General features: G+C 36.2%; 1 protein-coding gene and 1 long non-coding RNA gene across 14 annotated transcripts in view; both read right to left on the reverse strand.

Annotated features, from left to right (window-relative positions):
• The window catches only part of LOC135224319 (uncharacterized), a 1,756,683-nt gene that overhangs the window by 1,049,015 nt on the left and 683,668 nt on the right, over window positions 1-24,000 (reverse strand). The gene's annotated exons all lie outside the window — the stretch shown is intronic.
• On the reverse strand, window positions 7,746-9,746 carry LOC135224930 (uncharacterized). Its single transcript, XR_010316827.1, has 2 exons — window positions 8,553-9,746; window positions 7,746-8,424 (listed from the first exon to the last, which is right to left on the reverse strand). It is a non-coding gene; the product is annotated as an uncharacterized LOC135224930 (long non-coding RNA).

The following is a 24,000-nucleotide window of genomic DNA, read 5'->3' on the forward strand; positions in this document are numbered from 1 at the left end:
GTGCCTACCCCTCCGGCGCCACATCCTCCTCATGAAGGAATGAGAGAGAGAGAGAGAGAGAGAGAGAGAGAGAGAGAGAGAGAGAGAGAGAGAGAGGAGCGGCTATTTGAGAGAGAGGAAAAGGATACATATAAAACTATATCTATATATATATATATATATATATATATATATATATATATATATATATATATATATATATATATATATATATATATATATATATATATATACAGTACTCGCCATTTTGTTCGCCCGTTGCTGTGACGTCAAGGGATCATACTACACAAAAACAAGTCTTGACTCGAGCATGCGGAGCTCCGAGAGGGGGACGAGTTTGTGTCTCGATAATTACTATTTTCAGGGTAAATATGTCCACTGGAAAGCATTTAACCACGGAAACCATTAGCCAGATCATTGTCCTTAAGGCTGCAGGGCATGCGACTAAAGAAATAAGTGAATTTCTTTACGTTGATAGGACAACAGTGCGGCGGTGGGTTCGAAGGCAGCGTGATGAGAACAGTGGTTTGCCGCCATTACCGAAAAAAAGTAATGGCCGCCCCAGAAAAACGTCCAGGCGGCCTGTAACGTTTTGAAACGATCACTGGAAGGTAACCCACGTAACCCCTTATCTGCCTTTATTTCACAACGTGTTCAGGAGCTTGATTACCAGAGCCATAAGCCAGTGCGTAATCCCCTCCTTACGAAGCTCCAACGTGAACATAGGGTAACATTCGCCAAAAAATGTTAATTTTACTGATGATCACTGGTTAGACGTACTTTGGTCACTGTGACGTGTAACCGAGGGGTGAGTGCTTATCGTCGTAAGGGTAGTGATCCTCTGAAACCCTAGAAACATTGAACATACAGTAAAACACCCTGATTCTATTATGGTGTGGGGCTGCTTTTCAGGCAGAGGTATTGGGAAGCTTGTGGTTTTACCAAAGAAAGTGAAACTTAATGAAAATAATTATTTGGAGCTTCTGTGTGACCACCTGCCTGATTCTGACCAGCTCACCTCGGCCAGGATCTTCCAGCAGGAAGGTGCCCCAGTTCACAGGGCAAAATCAATCATTACCATCTAGATGATTGTCAGGTGGGGCGCATCAACGACTGGCCAGGCAACAGTCCGGACCTGAACCTCATTGGAAACCTCTGGCACACGATAAAACTGGCCCTGCAAGGCAAGGAGGCGAGCTCCATACCCAAACTCCAGGCAGAAATCGAGGCTTCATGGGGGCGTTTAACACCTGAGAAGCTGAGGGCGTACGCCCTTTCACTCCCAGCACGTCTCCGGTCTGTTCTCAAAAGGAAGGGCTTGCCAATAAAGTATTAAATGTAAGTGATGTGTGTTTATTTAACCTTTTAGTGGTGACTTTGTTCCATTTTTGTTTTCCTGTTTTAAGGCGGGTGCACATTTCGTCTAGTAGTATATGTATATGACGTAATTGAATGTGTGTATATATTATATATATATATATATATATATATATATATATATGATATATATATATTATTATTCCCCTATTAGTGACTGTCTATAATAACACATGACGCTGAGAACTCTGCTCTTCAAATGGAATTTTGTTAGTATTGTTATTCTCCTTTGATTAAACGTATTACTTTCATACGTGGGTAGGCTAACATCAAGAAACCCTGACTAGTTTTACATAAATTAATTATATATATATATATTATATATATAGATATATATATATATATCTATATATATATATATATATATATATATACACGCTATCACTTGAGTTTATGTTTCTGAGTGCAAGACTGACTTCTCTGTTCATAGTACAAAATTGACAATAATCTAAATATGCTTACGACAGGTTCTTACCTAAACACGTATCTACAGCGCTCGCTCAGGTAAAAAATAAATACAAAATAAATTAAACAAAAATAAAAGAATAAGGATTATTTCGGTCACAGCCCCGACAAGACTCCGCTTCTCCAAAGGGTACAAAGACTCGACGAATATGAATTTTCAACTGACACTAGAAAAGAGCGCGATCCAATTTGCAGAATCAAAATTGGAAAAGAAAAGACATCCTCGCTCCAAACCAAAACAGCTTCGACGGGACAAATATTTCGAAAAACGACATCGCCGTATATTTCGACAGAACAATACCTGTGTACACGATAAGGGGCGGTACGGAGCACTTTTTGAAGCGAGTCAAGTGATTTTCGCCTTGAGGAACTGCACGACGTTTAACACTCTCAATTTCATTATTATTAAGATAAGATTCTGTAAAACTCTCATTGTCATTAATATTAAGATAAGATTCTATAAAACTCTCATTGTCATTAATATTAAGATAAGATTCTATAAAACTCTCGTCATTAATATTAAGATAAGATTCTGTAAAACTCTCATTGTCATTAATATTAAGATAAGATTCTGTAAAACTCTAATTGTCATTAATATTGATTATGATAAGATTCTGTTAAACTCTCATTGCCATTAATATTAAGATAAGATTCTATAAAACTCTCATTGTCATTAATATTGATTATGATAAGATTTCTTATACCAAAACTCTCGTCATTAATATTAAGATAAGATTCTGTAAAACTCTCATTGCCATTAATATTAAGATAAGATTCTATAAAACTCTCATTGTCATTAATATTGATTATGATAAGATTCTATAAAACTCTCGTCATTAATATTAAGAAAAGATTCTGTAACACTCTTATTGTCATTAATATTAAGATAATATTCTGTAAAACTCTCATTGTCATTAATATTGATTATGATAAGATTCTGTAAAACTCTCGTCATTAATATTAAGATAAGATTCTATAAAACTCTCATTGTCATTAATATTGATTAAGATAAGATTCTATAAAACTCTCATTGTCATTAATATTAAGATAAGATTCTATAAAACTCTCATTGTCATTAATATTGATTAAGATAAGATTCTATAAAACTCACATTGTCATTAATATTAAGATAAGATTCTATAAAACTCTCATTGTCATTAATATTATGTAAAGATTCTATAAAACTCTCATTGTCCATAATATTGATTATGATAAGATTCAAGTTAATTCTGAGCAGCACCATCGACACCACATAGATAATCTTGCGAAATTCCAGTTCACCACATCTATAATTTTGGAAAAATCCAGCTCACCACATGTATAATCTTGCGAAATTCCAGCTCATCACATATATAATTTTGGAAAATTCCAGCTCACCACATGTATAATCTTGCGGAATTCCAGCTCATCACATATATAATTTTGGAAAATTCCAGCTCACTACATGTATAATCTTGCAAAATTCCAGCTCACCACATGTACAATTTTACGAACGTCCAGCTCACCGCATGTATAATTTTGCAAAATTCCAGCTCCCCACATGTATAATCTTGTAAAATTCCAGCTCCCTACATGTATAATCTTGCAGAAGTCCAGCTCACCACATGTATAATTTTGCAAAAGTCCAAGCTCACCACATGTATAATTTTGCAAAAGTCCAAGCTCACCACATGTATAATTTTGCGAAAGTCCAGCTCACCACATGTATAATTTTGCAAAAGTCCAGCTCACCATATGTATAATTTTGCGAAAATCCAGCTCACCACATGCATAACTTTGCGCAATTCCAGTTCTACCTAAATTCGTCTTCGGGTGGTAGGAGTTTGACTGTTTACACTGTAACCAAATGCATTCACAGGAGGGGTCTAAAGTCTGTCAAAAAATTCCATGAATTCTTGATATTCATCATACAAGCATGACATCGATACTCAGTTCAACCGTAAATACAAGTAAACACAGACGTATACAAATCATCATTCTTATATTATATTATTATTATTAATTCAGAGGATGAACCATATTCGTATAGAACAAGCCCACAGGGATGCCACTGACTTGAAATTCACGCTTCCAAGTATTATTGTGTTCATTCGAAAGGCGTAACACACGGAAATGGGAATTGTATGTTTGTTTTATGGTGTCTTTACGTTGCATGGAACCAGTGGTTATTCAGCAACGGGACCAACGGCTTTATACGTGACTTCCTAACCACGTCGAGAGTGAACTTTATCACGAGAAATACACATCTCTAACCCCTCAGTGGAGTGCCCGAGAATCGAACTCGCGGCCACCGAGGTGGCAGGCCAAGACCAAACCGATCACGCCACTGAGGCGCTGAAATTGGAAATGCAGACAGTGAGAGTAGTGGTGTCATATGTATACCTACCTCCAAACCCCACATACCAGAACACGGAAAAATAAAATGCTTATACCAGTTACACAGTCAAAGGCTGCGTACATTCCTCAAAAACACGTGTACAAACAAACATCAAACGGGGGAAAAATAGCAGCCGTGAACACTGTTTCGTAGCGAGAATAAACAAAACCTCTGGGGCAATTATTCAAACTCTCTCGGCCGAGTGCACGCAGCCTCAAAACCATATGAAGCTCGTCGCTTGGATGAAAAATTCATTCAAGAGACTAGGCCGAGGATTGAAATTTACGCGCCAAAATTTTCGAAAAGGATTCAAACAAATACATCGTATACAAAATCTCTAAAAAAAAGTTCTGCGTATGCCTAAATTATGAAATTTGATATTCAAACCATCCGATGAGCGCGCCGCGATTCTGAAAAAAAAATATTTCGTCACACGTAGAAAGGAGAAAGCAAGGAAAACACCTACCCAGCAACATTTCAAGACCAACTGTCAACAAAGTTCACCATTTCGGGAAGGCAAAGCCTTATCAAACTCATCTCAAACATCTTTCCGCTTTTACAAACACCGACTTCCTTTATACCGCTCACAGGCCATTCATCATATTTTGCTGTGAAATGTTCTTCACAATAGTTCCAAACAGAACTTATTTATATATGTTCTGATAAGAATGCAATTAAGAAGGTAATGCCCTTGGGCCCTATAAAGGGTAAAACGGCTGGAAAGATTCAACACTACTTCGTGAAAAACCAAACTAAAATACAAACAAAATGTGCATCCAAATATAACAGAATTTTTGCTTTATAAAATTGATAAGCGCTGGACCAAGGAAAAGTTAAGATTCTCTTCAGTATTGCAATCGTCAAATTATTAGGAAACGTCGTAAATTAATTAACATATTGGAGTTAATTGGTTTCCCTGGTTCACCCTCATACGGAGATATATATATATATATATATATATATATATATATATATATATATATATATATATATATATATATATATATATATATATACTATATATATATATATATATATGTGTGTGTGTGTGTGTGTGTGTATGTATACATATATATAAAATATATATATATATATATATATATATATATATATAATATATATATATATACGAATACATATCAAATAACAGAACGAAAGAGATCCACGTAAAGAGTATATATTATAAAGTAATTTCATTTATACAGATCTCTCTCTCTCTCTCTCTCTCTCTCTCTCTCTCTCTCTCTCTCTCTCTCTCTCTCTCTTTGTCCCTCTCTCAAGCAAGTCTTTAGGGAGGTCGCAAGCCCGAAAACCACTTACCACTCGCATAAAGCAATTCCAAAGTAAATTAATTCCGAAAATAACGCATTCCAGTAAATCTCCATTTTTATTCATTTCCTCTTCCATCACTGAAAATAATGACTCATTTACTTCAATTCTTTCTCTCCTTTTTATCAATTCATTTTCCATAATAGCTTTCTTCGCTCCTCACTTTTGTGAGGATTTACTTCTCTTTTTTTAATACAATTTCTTCAAATAACCTCAGTTTACTTATTAGCAAGATTGGCAGTTTCTTTCCCTCTGTTCTTTACTCTCCTCCATTATGTTTTTCTGGTTATCCTCGCTTACATAATTAAAATTATATTCATATATATATATATATATATATATTATATATATATATATATATAATATACTATATATATATATATAGTATATATATATTATATATATATATATTATTTAATATATATATATAATATAATAATTATATACGTATATATATTATAATATAATATATACATATATATATATATATATATATATATATATATATATATATATATAATATATATATATATATATATTTCTTAGTGTACCTTTTTTTCTTAGTCTTTATATCACATCACATTCCTTACGGACTCACATCTTTATTTATTCCTCTATGAATTTTTATTCCCGGTCGTCATCGAAATTCTCTCTCTCCCTCTCTTTCTCTCTTAGTTTTAGTTTGCCATTTTGACTTCAGCATACTACACACACTCAATCTCTCTGTTCTTCTAATCCTTTTGGTGTAATACCGGAGACCTTCCCTTTTCTTAAAGAATACACTCGCCTCTAAATTCTGTGTTTATTTTGACTTCACCACTTTCCACTATTTGGCATTTTATCTTTCTGTCCTTCGTGATCCCTTTGCCCTTTCACTTTATCCTTTCATTACAAACAAAGTGCGCCCTCTTTTCACTGGATTTTCTACCTGCCCTTCCCTTGTTTATCGACCTTTATCATGTTATGCCATTTCCTTCCTCCTAACCTTTAGCCTACGAACATTGTTGTTATGTAACTTTTTTTTTTTTTATAAGTTCTGCCCCTTTTCTTAAAGCAACTCTGCCACCTTCCTTTGGTCGCTTTGTTCCCTTTCCAGTTTCCAAAAATACAACAGCCTGTCCGACCTTTTCCATTCCAGATCCTGCCCTTAATCACTGTGCTAAGGTCCCTTCCACTTCCCGTCACGTATCTAAAACATTTTCCTTTCCCTTATAGCTTGTGCAAGAGCTCTCCTTTTTTTTTCTCTCTCTCTCTTCTTGTTCTATTTCCCTTCAAGACTTCCAAATGCATTGCATCCGACTTGCATTGCGTGTAAGTATTGCTGTTCAATTTCCTATAGGTATCTGCCGAGATGATTCCTTTTCACTGTTGGAACTATATTTTTGACCTCTTTCTTCCTCTCCCCTACTTCCAACTCAGGTCGTTCAATCTTCTTCTCATTGCCTACCTATGAGCTTCACTCTTACTGCTCTTCACCATCCTTATTTCAGGATTTCGTCGAAGCTGTTCCCCCTTTTACACTCTTTCCCCATTTTTTCTTCTCTCGGATCAATCCTCGTCCACCGTTTTTCCTTAGATTGTTCCGGTCTTTCCATGATATATTTTCCTTATTCATTGTTTGCATCTATTAGCCTTCGTATTTCAATACTTTCCTTTCATCTTCCGCTCGCCCCTCTCCTTTGCCATTCTCTTCCCTTTCAACGCGTCTACTTTGTCCCATATATTTTTTCCCTTTGATCAACTGTTCGATCCCCTCCCCTTCTTACTGTGTTTCGTTTTTCTACTGTAACCTTCTCTTTTCCTTTCGGGATGATGATGATGATTACTTCCACTTTATTGCTGTTCCTTTCTTTTATGCTCTTCGAAATTTTCTGGGCTCGTCTAATCATTCTTTTTTTTACGCTTCCCTATCTACTATTTTCCGATGACTAAATCTTTCACACGTTTTCTTTACGTAATTCTCAATTCTCTCAACTTACTCCTTATTTATTATTATTCTGACTTTACATCTAATTCTAACGAAATGCAAATTACTTCATTATCATTTCAAACATCTCTCTTTCTTTACCTCCTAATTATGATCTTAAATATTCCAAAAATCTCTCTCTCTCTCTCTCTCTCTCTCTCTCTCTCTCTCTCTCTCTCATTTTTCCATTACTCTCTCTCTAATTCTATTTTGACATTTTTCCTCTCTCTCTCTCTCTCTCTCTCTCTCTCTCTCTCTCTCTCTCTCTCTCTCTCTCTCTCTCTCTCGTTCTATTTTGACATTTTTCCATTACTTTCTTTTTCTCGTTCTATTTTTCCATTACTTTCTTTTTCTCGTTCTATTTTTCCATTACTCTCTCTCTCTCTCTCTCTCTCTCTCTCTCTCTCTCTCTGATTATTTCTTAAAATCATTCATTGAACTATCTCTCGCCCTTTAACTTTTTTTTTCTCCCTTCCCAATACTTAAGTAACCGTCTTTTTCGCCCTATTTATTTTGGGTAGGTTGGGCGCCCGGGGGCCACATGTGTCTCGGAGATCAGGACTTGATGGAGAATAAAAGTAATTTAAAAGTTGAAATTTTCCTTCAGCGTCGCTTAAACCCCAGCCGCCCATTCCGGTCCAGAAATACACGGCGGATTAAGACCTTGACACCGGTTACAATACCTTCTGTGTTTTCAACAACGGCCATCCCCCTCATACCCTCCCCCCCCCAAAAAAAAGGGGGAAGTACCCGTGGCTTGTCAATTGCGGATAGCTTGCACGTGTCTGCGTTGGTAAAAGCCAACTTAATCTAGCGATAACAATTATTTTTCTTTTAATCGTCGTCTTAATCTTCCGCCGAAATTGCTTTTTGTCTCTTTATCTTTCTCCTGATCCATTCAATCTTCTTCCTACTTAGCTGTCCACCTTCTTTACTTTCACTTCTTTCCTGATGCCCTTCAATCTCTTCCTACGTAGCTTGTAACAACGCCTTCTCTTAACGTTTAACCTTTACTCCTGATCCCGTTTCAATCTTAACCTACTTAGCTGTCCAACTTCTTTAACTTTACCTTCTCCTGATCCCTTCAATCTTCTTCCTACTTAGCTGTCCAACTTCTTTAACTTTACCTTCTCCTGATCCGTTCAATCTTCTCCCTACTTAGCTGTCCAACTTCTTTCACTTTACCTTCTCCTGATCCGTTCAATCTTCTCCCTACTTAGCTGTCCACCTTCTTTAACTTTACCTTCTGATCCCTTCACTCTTCGTCCTACTTAGCTGTCCAACTTCTTCAACTTTACCTGTCTCAAATATTAACCCAGCGCATTGAGAGTCTGCCAAAGTGATTCATTAATATGGTCAATAAACTTAAAACAACATTATCCTAAAACTTCACAGATTAGTGGAACCAAGGCTTAGCAAGAGAGTACGTTGTAAGGCAAAGTGGCACAGTCCTCAAAACTCAAGTGTATCAATTTTAGGATCAGAAAGGGCAGAACCTTTTAAAAATACCGAAACCTTTATTTTTATTGCAATGGCCGATCAAAATAAGTGCTCTTTTATTCGTCCTGATCTCATTATCAAGTAAACGAAGCCTAGAATTGCCTTTAATAAGCTATTTTTTTTTTTTTTTTAATCACTCTTGACATCGAATGTTCAAATACTAAAGTTGACAGGAAGAATACGGAAGAAGGGACATAACGAGGAAATGGAAAAATTTAGAGAAAGCAAAATGAACGAAAGAAGGACCAGCAACAGCAAACGGTAAGGTGTGTTTAGACTCCTTCATTAAAACCTAGAGTTGTTAAATATGCATCACCTCACGCAAAGAATGGAAATAAAACATGCGAATGCGCCCTTGCACTCGGGAATGATAAAGCAATTCCGGTCTTCAGTACATCATCTCGGAGGCGTTATATAAAAATAAATACACATAAAACAAAAATATGGTTACAGTTAAATAATACATCGTCCATAAAGTGGTTTTTTTTTTCATCACTTTTTCAATGAGTGAAAATCTAACATTAACACATCTACTCATCTACTGTGAAACACGCTTTCGATGTCTACATAGAAACAACACAGTACACTGCATATTTTTGTCGATACCAAATGGACAGTAAATTTCTATAGATAACAGTATTGTCTAAAAACAAACGCAAACACGCAATCACACAAACAAACAGTGCTGTAAATCAGTGCAAGATTGGATACAGATAGATTGAATCAATACCAATTAGCTCTAAACCAATTGCCATAGGACGAGTGAAAAGTGTAATTGGCAGGAAACCAGTGCGGACAAAACAGAGAGAGAGAGAGAGAGAGAGAGAGAGAGAGAGAGAGAGAGAGAGAGAGAGAGAGAGTTACGACTTTTTCAAGAGGGAACTACAACACTCAAAAATCTGAATATCCAATGGGGCTGTGGAGCCAGGAACTGAAACTAAGAATAACTCGCGAAGCGACAGTTCTATAAATTCCCCCCTGATTTGGCGGTGTACAGTAGACAGCATTTAATAAAATGCAAACTATAATTTTTTCGGAAACCTAATTCTCAAAAGGAGAAAGAGAGCGTAGGTTCAGGTAGACTAGTACACTTTAATTTATTCCACTTTGCCAGACAGCAACACTTATTCGTTCTCTACTTTAAAATTCGGGTTTGGGAAAGTTGCTACAAAGGTGTAACAAAACGCGTAGCAGCTACCATACAGCACATCTTAACATGTAGTCTCATTTTCCAAGTAAAAAGAGCAATTTTATACTGGACGCTCACTACGAAATTAATTTACAAACGCACGCTATGGTCACCTTTTCCCGAGTAAAAAATTTTATTCTGACGCATATGCAAGTGACCGAGCTTAATCTCTGTAATACAGATAAAAATGACTTTACAGGAAGACTCTTTAAGTTCTTTCTACCTCATTTCGAATGCAACAAACTCTTAAAAGTCTGTTGCGCATTTAATTGAATTGAATATAGAATTTAGGCCAAAGGCCAAGCACTAGGACCTACGAGGTCATTCAGCGCTGAAACGGAAATTAACAGTAAAAGCTTTGAAAGGCGTAAGAAGAGGAAAACCTCGCAGTTGCACTATGAATCAATTGTTAAAAGAGGATGGATAATAATATAGAAGAAAGAGAATATGAAAGGAGGTGCAGTCAAAGGAACAAAAGGGTTGCAGCCAGGGGCCGAAGGCGCTGCAAAGAACCTTAAGTAACGCCTACAGTGCACCGCATGAGGTCCGCTGACGGCACTACCCTACTACGGAGTGTTGCGCGTTCTATCACGATAGATTGTTTCATTACAATTCACTGCAACTCGCTCAACCACAACCCCTCCTCCGCTCATCTGTTCTCGTGACTGACATTCGAGAGATATGAGTCCCTGACCCTTGACCTCACGCAGGAAGTGACCTCCGAAGCCTTGGCGAGGATTATAAACACAGACACAAGAGAGCAAGGATTCCCAAGTGGCACTACAGAATTATATCTATTAAAGCAGGATCCCGAAGCACTAGGAATGAAAGCCAGGAAAATAGGATTCCCATCGTGGAATGCCAGAATTATTAAGCCTATGACAGTTAAGCACCCAAAGGTCATTTTGGAATTACATTCATGAAGGTACGATTCCTTGGAGGCACTTAGGAAATTACTAAGAATGGATCATTTGGAACGACACATTCGTAACCGAGATTCAACCTAAGGGGAAGAGAGTGCTTTACAAGAGAGGCAGACGGCTGAATATTGCTTCATTATAACATCTATAAGATAAAGCAATTTTTCAGCGAAAAAATACATCTACACAATTCTATGCCAATCCATACGACTAAATAACAAAAAACGCCTCAACCTGACAACTGAATGATGAAATACATTTTGAAAATAATTTCATACTGCTAGCATGAACGAAAGAATCCTTCTACTCTGCTTCTCGACAAAAACAACAAAAATAATAACAAAAAGATGGTAGATTTCATATGCTGAATGGGGATGTACAGAAGATAACAAAGATCACAGAGATGGAAGCGCGGCATGAAAAAGGGAGAGAGAGAGAGAGAGAGAGAGAGAGAGAGAGAGAGAGAGAGAGAGAGAGAGTCACAAAAAAGGCTTTTATTTTCACCATCCAATGGTTATTCAGAGATTTTGAAGCCTAACTAGAAAAAAAGGCGTAAATGCAGTTTTACAGATAAGAGAGAGAGAGAGAGAGAGAGAGAGAGAGAGAGAGAGAGAGAGAGGCTTTTTTATTTTCACCATCCAATGTTATCCAGAGAGATTTCGAAGCCTAACTTTTAAAAAAATGAAGTCGTAACTACCGCCTTGCAGAAGAACGCCGTGAAGGGCAAGACAAGTCGAATGCCATTTCAAGCGCTCAATGTTTGTCCCCTTAATAACGCAGAGCCCGCAAAAACAGCGAGACATTAAGATTCACAAAATACGTAGGAAACTCCTACAGTATTCCGGAAGTTGGAATATTCCCGAGTTCTAATTGCATCTTGAATCATTCATTTCTCCCGACTCTTTTTAAAAGCAGGGTTCCGTAGTGGCCAAACTTCATCTAGATTGAAATGGAAAATTTAGTGAGGATTTAGAACTTTGAAATTAAAGTACTTGCATAAATTTCAGTTCAATTCAAATGATAGGTAAAATTCGAAATTAATAGATAATGATATGTGTATATATATATATATATATATATATATATATATATATATATATATATATATATATGATATATATATATATGATATATATATATATATATATATATATCTATATATATAGATATATATATATAGATATATATATATAGATATATATATATATATATATATATATATATATATATATATATATATATATATATATATGATATATATATGCATATATATATATATATATATATATATATATATATATATATATATATATATATGTATATATATATATATATATATATATATATATATCATTATCTATATATAGATATGTGTGTGTATGCACGTACGTGTGCACAAACGGTTCTCGTCTTGATAAGATGTTCCTCTCACAAACGAGATGTCCCTGTACCACTGCAGGTACGTTCTGCTGCATGTGACAGCAGTGAATTATGTACCTGGTGGTTTTTTTCGACTAATGTGAGTTGCAACTAGACTGCCAAAAGACAAGCCGAGATCCGATCGAGAAGGTGCAAGTTAAACAAAACATCCAGCAGAACTAGTGATACAAATGAAGAGCAAATACTAACAAGAGCAACAAGAACAACAAAAACAACGTATAAGAAGTTACACGAAATTCCCCTTTCCTTTCTTCTTACAAATCTGCAGCAATCCCAGATTTCCAGCGCGAATAATACCTAAATCTGATTTCATGACACGAGGAGAGGGATTGGGAGAAGGTAAAGAAGGATAAGGTGTCGGGGGGAAGGGGGGGGAGGGGGGAAGAGGTGGAGGAAGAAAGGAGAGGAGGACGCTTAAGAAAAGGACATGTGAGAGAGACGGACAGACAGACAAGCAGAGAAAGACAGATGCTTAGATGACGCCTAGATAAAACCTGACACCAGAATGAAAGACGTCAGCTCACTCAGTCATGCAAATCCACCTAATTCTCAAGATACGAATAACGGTAATCGAAGGTACGGTAACGTAGAGAGGTATATGGCGCAGGAGGTAATGGTTCACATGAAGGCCCGAGAGGAAGGCGAGAGCGGAAGTGGGTACGAATGTCTGAGACGTGGCTATGAAGTCCGGTTTCGAAAAATACTTAATGCGTATATTAAATGAAACTGATGCTTCATATCAATTCACCACTATGTGTCATTTGAAATAAAAACGTGGGATGGTTGTGGGCTGAGAAGCTTTTACATAAATTAGCTTATCAAAATGGTTTGCAGACTAATATCATACGTTCGTAAATATTGGATACAGGCTAGTAACGGTTTGCAACAAATCAATCCCCCATCCTGCGCCATTTAAATGAATGTGTTTAGGGTTTCATCCTAAAAATGCAAAGTCCGAGCTTTTGCATCACAAAAAAAAAGGGTAAAACGAAGGATTGCCTAAACAGATACCTAAAATAAACTGGACTACCTATACAGAGGGTACATAAACAACAACCTTACGGAGGAAATGCATTAACATTTGGGCTTCCACAAGAATTATTTTCGATACGAAGGCCTAAAAATGGCATCATTTTAAATAGCACGCCTGTAGCGATTAAGAAAGATCCAGTATTGGTAAACCATATCTCTTCGCAAAGTTTTACCGATAATATTGAGTACCTCCATTACTATTTCTAACAAAGACAAGGCAGTTACCAGAACGCTGAAATTATCCGATTGCTTTTACACCAATTAGACCCTGTGTCTGATCGGCTGCTCACTCTCAATGAATGTTTGAAAAGTTCTGCAACAGCAATTTGGGGGAAGTTTCTCATTAAAGACCATTAAAGGATGGAAAAGTTAATATAGACGATAAGAGACGAAGTAATTAAAATGCTAGTTTCTATGAAGATGGCGAGTGATACAATAAGCGTTTTTCGCTGTTTCCTGATTCGTTCATATTTTTGGTTAATAAGAATATAACATCTTTGGTTAGTAAGAATATAAAATCTTTGGTTAGTAAGAATACAACATCTTTGGTTAGTAAGAATATAACATCCTTATATTAAACACAATGAAACTTCTTTCTTTCTTTACATCCACCGTTCATAAATATTTTAATGAAGCTTCACCACACTAGAACATCAGCATAATGAATGAAACAATTGACAATGATAATAATTCTCAAATCCGATATATCAATATGCAAAACAATGTATTGTAATTTTTAAAATAAATCAATTGTTAAAATTCATCCTTCTATAATATAACCTACAAGATCTATGCAAAGGATAGAATGGAAGAAGCCGAACAGTTTCCCCTCTCCCTTGGTCTAAATTATTATTAAGACACAATTTCCATTTCTTAAATCTTGTAAATCCACATTTAGCCCTAGTCGGTGCTTGGAAGGGTGACCAAGCTCCCAAGAAAACTAGATTCCGCTATCAAATGAAGTCAAGGATATGAGGCTCTGAAAGTCTCCAGAGTGGGTATGTCACTTCCCTTCAACATGAATGAAATAAAATTATCGTGGATAAAGTGTGGGGAGTAATTGCTTTCCTTAAGTACAAGCTTTCTATATAGCTTTCGAGTTGGGTGATTATCGACAATTATCTCCCGATCTCAGGGTCCGGGTTCGGTTCCCCGCTCTGCCAACAAGGAATCAGAGGATTTTATTTCTGGTGATAGAAATTCATTTCTCAATGTAGTTAGGATCCCACAAATAAACTGTAGGTCCCATTGCTAAGTAACCAGTTGGTTCCTAGCCACTTAAAAATATCTAATCCTTCGGCCAGCGGCCAGCCAGCCCTAGGAGAGCTGTTAGTCAGCTCAGTGGTCTGGTAAAGTAAGATATAGTTTTATAGACAATTATGTGAGGATGAAAAGTGCTAATCTCCTTCGACACGAGACGATTTTAATCGAGTGTGAAACTTTCAACCCAAAAGCAGCAGACTTTCATTTTCAAGTTTAAAAAACAACGTAAGTCACTGTGAAAAAACTCGAGACTATTAAGCCTAAGTAAGTAAATTGTATGAGAATTACTTAAACTCAATCTATTGACTTTCCTGAAATTATTACGGTCCAGTGTCGCTTTCACTGGAATTCTAAGTCTCGCTGCTAGGAGGTACTAGACATGATATGCGCATTACTATTATAGACCTATTTCTCTTTGATCCTAATTTGGGATAGACCTGAGTGTACAGAGATGCTAAGATTATTATCCTTCAACGTGCCCTTATAAATAACATAATTATTTTTGGAAGAACCCGACTTCACAGAAATGCAATTTAAATTTCTTTATGATTACTTTAGCGGTTTCTTAGTATTTTTACACAGAACCCTGAGGGCATACTTACAAAAAATAACAGTAATAATAATAATAATAATAATAATAATAATAATAATAATAGTAATAATAGTAATAATAATAATAATAATAATAATAATAATAATAATAATAATAATGCATCGGGATTTGAATGTATTTTTCCAGATTTTACCATAACGTTCCTTTTTCAAACCTCAGTGTTAAGAATTTTTTTTTCTTCTTCTCTTTTTTTTTTTTTTTTTTTGAGAAACTGGTAGAAGACAGACTGACAGATATGGGATAATAATGCCAACCAGCCGTCCAACCTCGCTGACATTTTCAAAGATATAATAATTTCAGTGCCTCTCCCGAAAGCTATATGATAACCTGGTTTGAATTCATTACCATTATCATAGCAATACTTCAGCGTATTAGAGAAGATCGTTTTATTTTTACTTTTGTTTACTGTTAATAATACTATTGCTATTAACATTAGCATTATTACTGATACAATGATCATGATACTGCTAATATAAAAAAAAATGTCTGTTATTATTGTTATTATATTGGCACGGAGCTAATCCCTATCTCGTTCAAAAGGCTCATGAAATTCTGATGGGGAGCGAGAGAGCCCCCCCCCCCCCCCCAAGAAAAATTTATGAGCTAAGGAAAACCAGTTTCATTTTCCCCAGAAAAGGCTACCTGTTCCTTCTACGTAGAAAAAGGTTGCAGCCATTTGAGCGAAGTGAACCAGCTTCTCTTTAGCTGGAAAAGAATGACCTGACATATTCTGTCACGGAGACCATGTTAAACCTTGTATAAAATAGCTTTGAAATGTAATAGTTTAAATGCCTGAGTGTGAGGGTACCAACAGTCTATAAAGAGAAAATGATAATCAGTATCACTCTCATCTTTCAGACCATAATAATAATAATAATGATAGTGATAGAATGAAGAAAACCCTCGATTTCTCTCTTCCCGTTATGGTCAGTGACAATATTCTGGGCACTAGAACATAAAAGTTTTGAAAAAAAGAGAAAAAAAAAAATAATCCAAAACTCATTCTGTGTTACTCATGATTGTCTTCGACCAAAATGTCAATCATGACGGCCATCAAACATTCACTGCCTGGTGGTTATATCTCCGAGTCCCAATTCGCCCTGTCCACTTTGAGCGAAATAAATAGGACTCGCAGTTCATGAGAAATATCCTGCCGGGGAAGGATGAAAAAACACACAAAATGCAATTTCGAAAGGATAAATTACGTCTGTCTCACAAAATGCGTCTCTCTCTCTCTCTCTCTCTCTCTCTCTCTCTCTCTCTCTCTCTCTCTCTCTCACACACACACGCACACACACAGATTCGATTATTACTTTTCTAACACAAATTCTTCTCTTTCTCTTATTACACATCTCTCTCTCTCTCGCTCTCACAGATTCGATTATTATTTTTCTAACACAAATTCTTTTCTCTCTCTCTCTCTCTCTCTCTCTCTCTCTCTCTCTCTCTCTCTCTCTCTCTCTCTCTCTCTCTCCGAGTCGATTATTACTTTTCTAACACAAATTCTTCTATCTCTCTCTCTCTCTCTCTCTCTCTCTCAGATTCGATTATTATTTTTTTGAGGGAAACCCTCCTCTCGCTCTTATTACACCCACAAGACGACATCCGCCCCCCTTCACCCCCCCCCCCCCCCACAATTTTCTTCCAGTCTTCGCCCTTACTTTCGACTTTTCCTAGTTCCAACGTCGTCCCATTTTCTCTCGCTTTCAATTTTTCCCCCGTTTCATTTCGTCCCATTTTCTTATCCACTTCATTACGTTCGGTCAATACCGAGAAGATCAGTCAACTCCCCTTGCAATTACTTTCGGCTGAGCGAAAGTGTTATATTCTTGAGCCAAGAAATAAATGGAGTGGACCGGGACATTTTTAATTCTTCTTCTTCTCCTATCCCACGGCATCAAAGAAGATTTTTAAAAAATGAGAATGTAAAAAAAAAATTAAAAGCTAAAGGGGGAAATTGCGTTTAATGTCCCGAGAAGAAGAGGAACTGGACAGCGAGTGGCAAAAATGTAGTTAAATTTGCGAAGGGACTTCGAGCATAAAAAGCGAGCGAAGGAGAATCGTCAGATGTAAATTTATGAAAGTTACTAAAAAAAATACTATTTACAAAATATTCCTTTTAAAAATCACCCGAGGAAAACTTACGATGACGTAGAAAACTGAAGCATGAATTCAATTAAACTATTCACGTTAAATCAAAATAAATGTCACTGTCCCGTAGACAATCGAAATAAAGACCGATAATCTCCACAAAGCTTCTTCTATAATATAGCCGACAGTCTTCTCCAAAGATATTTAAAGGCAAATTCTGAAATGAAATGTAGGTAATAAACACAAAGATCTTACATGTAACAACAGCAAAAATTAATTGTTATATACTCCCATTCAACGTCATCTACGGCATACGTCGCAAATCTTCATTCAAAATGTTAAAAGTTGTGGAAACAGCTGAAGATCAAGTTTAGTTAGGCGTGAGTGCAAATATTTTGCGTGTTGGATTTCCAAAATATTTATGACCATTGATAAGATTATTCATATATATATATATATATATATATATATATATATATATATATATATATATATATATATATATAGGTCCAGAAGGAGTCCATGATACTATATTTAAAAGGCCAAGTTTATTATATATGAGACGTTTCGCACAACTGTGTGCATCATCAGTCTGTGAATAAAATACAAAGACATATTAAAATCATATAAAGTTAAAAGGAATTCACAATTTTAAAAAATAAAGTCAAAAAAAGATTAAAAAGAGCAGTAAATAAAAAGAGAGACTACTAAAAACACCAACCGTCCATGATCAGAGGTGAAGATGGAATGAGTTACAGTTGGCAGAGAGAAGCGACGACAACTATGCCAGGTACAGAGGTGACGAGGACAAATTACCGTTTAATGAGGGCACCAGTCTTTTAATATATAACGACTCAAGCGTTGTTAGTTGGTCAGGATGTTTTACATAATCAATTATTGTAAAATGTTCTTTTTTTAATTTCAGTCTTGCATATTATTGAGTGGTTTCTGATATTGGAAAATTCTGGTTGTTTTATCCTTTGACCTGTACGGAAGCTAAAGCCCAAATGGCTACAATATCTGACCCTCAGCAACCTCCGAGTCGATCCAACGTAAGAGCCCGGACATCCAGGGCATGTGAATTTATAAATAACGTTGGATCTCATGAAGGGCTGAAGGCGATCTTTAAAGTTAAAAAACGATCGAATAGTGCAAGGATTACTCGACATATAATAAACTTGGCCTTTTAAATATAGTATCATGGACTCCTTCTGGACTTTTTATAATTCAATGCTTGAAGCACTATATATAATAATGATATATATATATATATATATATAATATTTATATATATATATATATATATATATATGACCATTGATAAGATTATTATATATATATATATATATATATATATATATAAATAATCTTATCAATGGTCATAAATATATATATATATATATATATATATATATATATATATATATATATATATATATATATATATATATATAAATAAAGGTTTTTTGCCACGAAGGATAAAATGAAAACATCACGTTTTATATACTTCGTGATCAAGTTATTCTATATATATATATATATATATATATATATATATATATATATATATATATATATATATATAAAGGTTTTTTTGCCACGAAGGAAAAAATGAAAACATCACGTATATACTTCGTGATCAAGTTATTCATATATATATATATATATATAATATATATATATATATATATATATATATATGAATAATCTTATCAATTTATCAATGGTCATAAATATTTTGGAAATCCAACACGCAAAATATTTGCACTCACGCCTAACTACACTTAATCTTTAGCTGTTTCCACAACTTTTAACATTTTAATAAAGATTTACGACGTATGCCGTAGATGACGTTGAATGGGAGTATATAACATTTCATTTTTTGCTGTTGTTACATGTAAGATCTTTGTGTTTATTACCTACGTGTGTGAACATGGTTGCACAGCGTTTTCTGTCCTTTTTCACTTCTGAATTTGCCTTTAAATAATCTTTTGGAGAAGGCAGTCGGCTACATTATAGAAGAAGCTTTTTGAAGATCATCGGTCTTTATTTCGATTGTCTACGGGACAGTGACATTTATTTTGACTTAACGTGAATAGTTTAGTTGAATTAATGTTTCAGTTTCCTACGTCATCGTAAGTTTTCCTCGGGTGATTTTTAAAAGAAATATTTCGTAAATAGTATTTTAATTTGTTAGTAATTTCCATAAATTTACTTCTGACGATTCTCCTTCGCTCGCTTTTTATGCTCGAAGTCCCTCGCAAATTTAACTACATTTTTGCCACTCACTGTCCAGTTCCTCTTCTTCTCGGGACATTAAACGCAATTTCCCCCTTTAGCCTTTTTTTTACTCTCTTTTTTTTTAATCCTCTTAGAGAGAGAGAGAGAGAGAGAGAGAGAGAGAGAGAGAGAGAGAGAGAGAGAGAAAATGGTTCTATGAGCAGTCAGAATTCAAGATTATCAATTATACCCCAAATCTTCGAGTTTGCATCGGTGATACGAGGAGCGTCGTATAAGCTCTACACTACAAGATACACATTTTATATACCATATATAAAATCACATTTAAACTCACGGCTGTAGAGCTGGCAAGAGCTTAACATATATTTTTTATTCTTAAAGCTTATAGTTAAATGGGATTATATGAGTATATAATCCAAGGAGACAATCTACACAAAAAATACATATATTTAACAGAGGTGACAGAAATATACTCGGAGTGTATTACTGAAAATCAAACTAAAAGCTGAAGGCTACAAAAAGCCATCAGAAATCAGGAAAAATCATGAATAATTTATGGTCTTCTATAAAGCTACATATTTCACAAGAGGTCCCCCCTATAAATCAGAAAATCAATCTTATTTCAAATGTTTCCAGTCATCTAAAGCTTCGGGACAACGGCTTTGCTGTCATCGCCTTAATTTCTTCTTTCCCTTGACATTTTTTTCGTCTTGTTTCTTACAAGTCTGAGCTAAATGAAAGCATGAAGGTAACCCTCCCCATCCCCCCACCGGTACCCCAGGCTCTGTATGAAAAACGAAATCAATGACACTCTTTCCTCCTTTCCTGACAAAAGGACCGAGTCAGAGTCAATCCCAAAAATCGCCAATTCCCTCTTCCATTTTTCCGCGGCCGAAGTCGATGAACCCGTTTACCTTTGTCATCATCCATCAGGCATCCGTCGATAGCAACCGTCGTTACGCAACGCATCCATCACAAAACAAACCAACAGTAATTTGAAACACGGATGACGTCACGCACAGCTGGAATTTTGTCTCTCGAGAATTCAGCGATATGTGGAAGGTCCGGAGAACAGTATGGGAGAGACGGGCTTCCAATATACGCACAGAGATGACGCAACACACACATTACCATATTCCCATAAATAGGTAATATAGTCAAGAAAATAATATGTATTTACCAATAAACCGTTTCCACTTACAGTGAGGCCCCAGAGTACAACGCAACAACAACCATCACTCTCTTTCTTTTTTGAATTGAGGACCAACTCCATTTGGAGAAAACTTTCACAACGAAGTGCCATCACCCACCCCTATAAGTTTATGCAATGTGCTCTCGCCCCTACACACCTGCACCCCTCATCTTTCCATCGCACAGACACGATCACTACAGGAGTAGTACAGCCCTTCCATTCCAACACCACTACTAAACCCATCCACAACATCGGGGTCGTCCTCTCGAGACCTTAGTCTACCACCTTCCCATCCTCCATTCTTCTCCTCTGACCAAAAAGCCCTTGCCTCATCGCATTTTTTCACATTTTCAATCCATTTTCATTATACAAACTAGTTCATCAACGCAGCACCTACCTTCATTTCTTATTTTCAGTCAGTATCTACACTTCATTGCCATTCAGTTCCTACCTTTACTTCTTATTTTCAGTCAGCGTCTACACTTCATTTCCATTCAGAAGAGTAAGCTTCACAATTTATTCATACATGTCAATTTACGCTACAACATACACCCCATTCCCTTTTTCTTTAAATCCTTTTTGCAGAGATCCTACTTCCTTCCCGAATAGCCCGATCCAGTGACTGCACCTCCCCTCACTCTATCTCACCGGTTATGTCAAATTTACAACAGTACGAGTCAACCATTTCCATTCGTCTACCATCAGTATAGACATTCACTTCCACATCTTCTAAGAGTCCAATTAACTACATTACCTCACTCTTGCTAATTATACTTCCAACTTTGTCGACTTCAAAAAATGTTCAATCATTTTTGAACGTATACCTGTACTACTTATGCATGCTTGTATGAGAGAGAGAGAGAGAGAGAGAGAGAGAGAAGAGAGAGAGAGAGAGAGAGAGAGATTTTCCCACCGAATAATGATTTCAACACAAAGGCAAAACAACAGTACATGACAAACCCCTTCCCAAGTATAAATTCACTTGATAGTATAGTGCGTTTTCAAAAAATTAATGTAGATAATTAAACAGACTTATATCTACGAGTCAAGTTAACCACACTTAGACTTTCAACCCCTTTAGTCAATAAATATGAAAAGATAAAGGAGGAAAAAACATTAATGCAAATATCTTACCGGGAGAAAAAAAAAAAAAAAAAAAAAAAAAAGCGTGATAAAGGGTTACCAAAGGTGCGAAAATCATTTCTGAGGCGTTTCAGGCGTTGGACTACTGACTCCGTATTATCTTAGCGTCGGAGACTGTTATTCTAGTCACGCCAGTCTACAATGGAACCACCCAACCGTGACCATCTCCTTACAATGGAAATTAATCAGCTGTTCGCCTTTCCTTATAAAATAAAAAAATCCCTGCTATACATTGTCGGAACTCTCTCCATCTCCATTGTAAGCTGAATAAATACACAGTTTACAGGTTCATCGTCATCATTTTGGTTTTTTATCTAAACAATAATAATAATAATCTCTGGATTTATGCTGCACTCGGTGTAGATGGAGGAAAAGATGACATGGCATAAAAGATAGGATAAGGTTGGCTTGTACACAGAGGAAAAGATGACATGGCATAAAAGATAGGATAAGGTTGGCTTGTACACAGAGGAAAAGATGACATGGCATAAAAGATAGGATAAGGTTGGCTTGTACACAGAGGAAAAGATGACATGGCATAAAAGATAGGATGAGGTCAGCATGTACATAGGGATGAAATAACACAATATTTCAAATATTCATGAAAAATAACATCGAGCAAAGGTTCTCTTAGGCTGGAATTTAGCGGAAGGTTACCACAGAGAGAGAGAGAGAGAGAGAGAGAGAGTTGCGTCATCTGCATACTGAGCCATCTTATTTTCTCATATGTGCAATTCCAGTTTTCCCCCCAACTCCGTCATGCGTCATGGCACTGCAGGTCTCTCTCTCTCTCTGTCCATCTCGTACCATCCAGTTTCCATGATACCCAACTGGAAAAAAAAAAAAAAAAACTTTCCACACGCACTTCCTCTTCCAAAGTTCCAGCCATTTCATTACAGGGCGAGCCAAATTCTGCGCGGACGCAAATAAAAAAATCTTCCCACTCTGTAGTGCATTTCTGACGCAATCTGTTCTCGAGTTTCCAGAGGGGAATTTTCCAGACAATTTATCCCCCGCCGCTTTCCAGTGCTTCTCTCCCATGAAAATTCATCATCAACTATTCCTTCGAAAACTGCCAATGGCTTGGAGCTTCCTCTGCCACTTCCACCCTTTCACAAAGCTCTCTCAACATTTACAGACATTCTTCTTTTTTTTTTTTTAGAAGTCTTTAAGCCAGCATTCTGGTCACTGATTTTCTGTCGTGTGTTTGGGCACTGGATTATCACGGTGGACGTTATTCAGGCGCCGTTGCAGGCATACACTCAAAAATTATATTTGTTTGTGCAACAGTGTGAGTGTGTGTACGAATGTTTAAAGTATATACTGTGTATATATATATATATATATATATATATATATGTATATATATATATATATATATTATACATGTATAAATAATATATTATACATATATACAGTCTATATACATTATAGATATACATACAGACAGACTTACATACTCATATACACATATACAAAACCCTCCAAGGTACGATACTCGAACTTCAAATGCTTATTACTTCATGGCGAGAGAACACAAACACACACAGAACCGGGGAAGGGCAAAATTAACCCAACACAAAGAGATTGTCGAGCGTGCAGGGACGGAAACCCGAACGCATTCGTCAAATTAAACGACTCCTCGGTAATCACTGCTCATTTCCTGGTGCTCAACTTGTCACACCGTTCACGGTTGATTAGATCGAAAAATGACTGTTTGGCTTATTTGCGTTTATGGGTAGTACCTCATAGCGCTCCCTCTCTCTCTCTCTCTCTCTCTCTCTCTCTCTCTCTCTCTCTCTCTCTCTTACAGAAATAGAGGAAGGAAAAGTTTATACAATGCTGAGGATGCGAACCTAAAC

The sequence above is a fragment of the Macrobrachium nipponense genome, chromosome 12 (genome assembly GCF_015104395.2).
Source record: "Macrobrachium nipponense isolate FS-2020 chromosome 12, ASM1510439v2, whole genome shotgun sequence".
NCBI classification, from domain to species: domain Eukaryota; kingdom Metazoa; phylum Arthropoda; class Malacostraca; order Decapoda; family Palaemonidae; genus Macrobrachium; species Macrobrachium nipponense.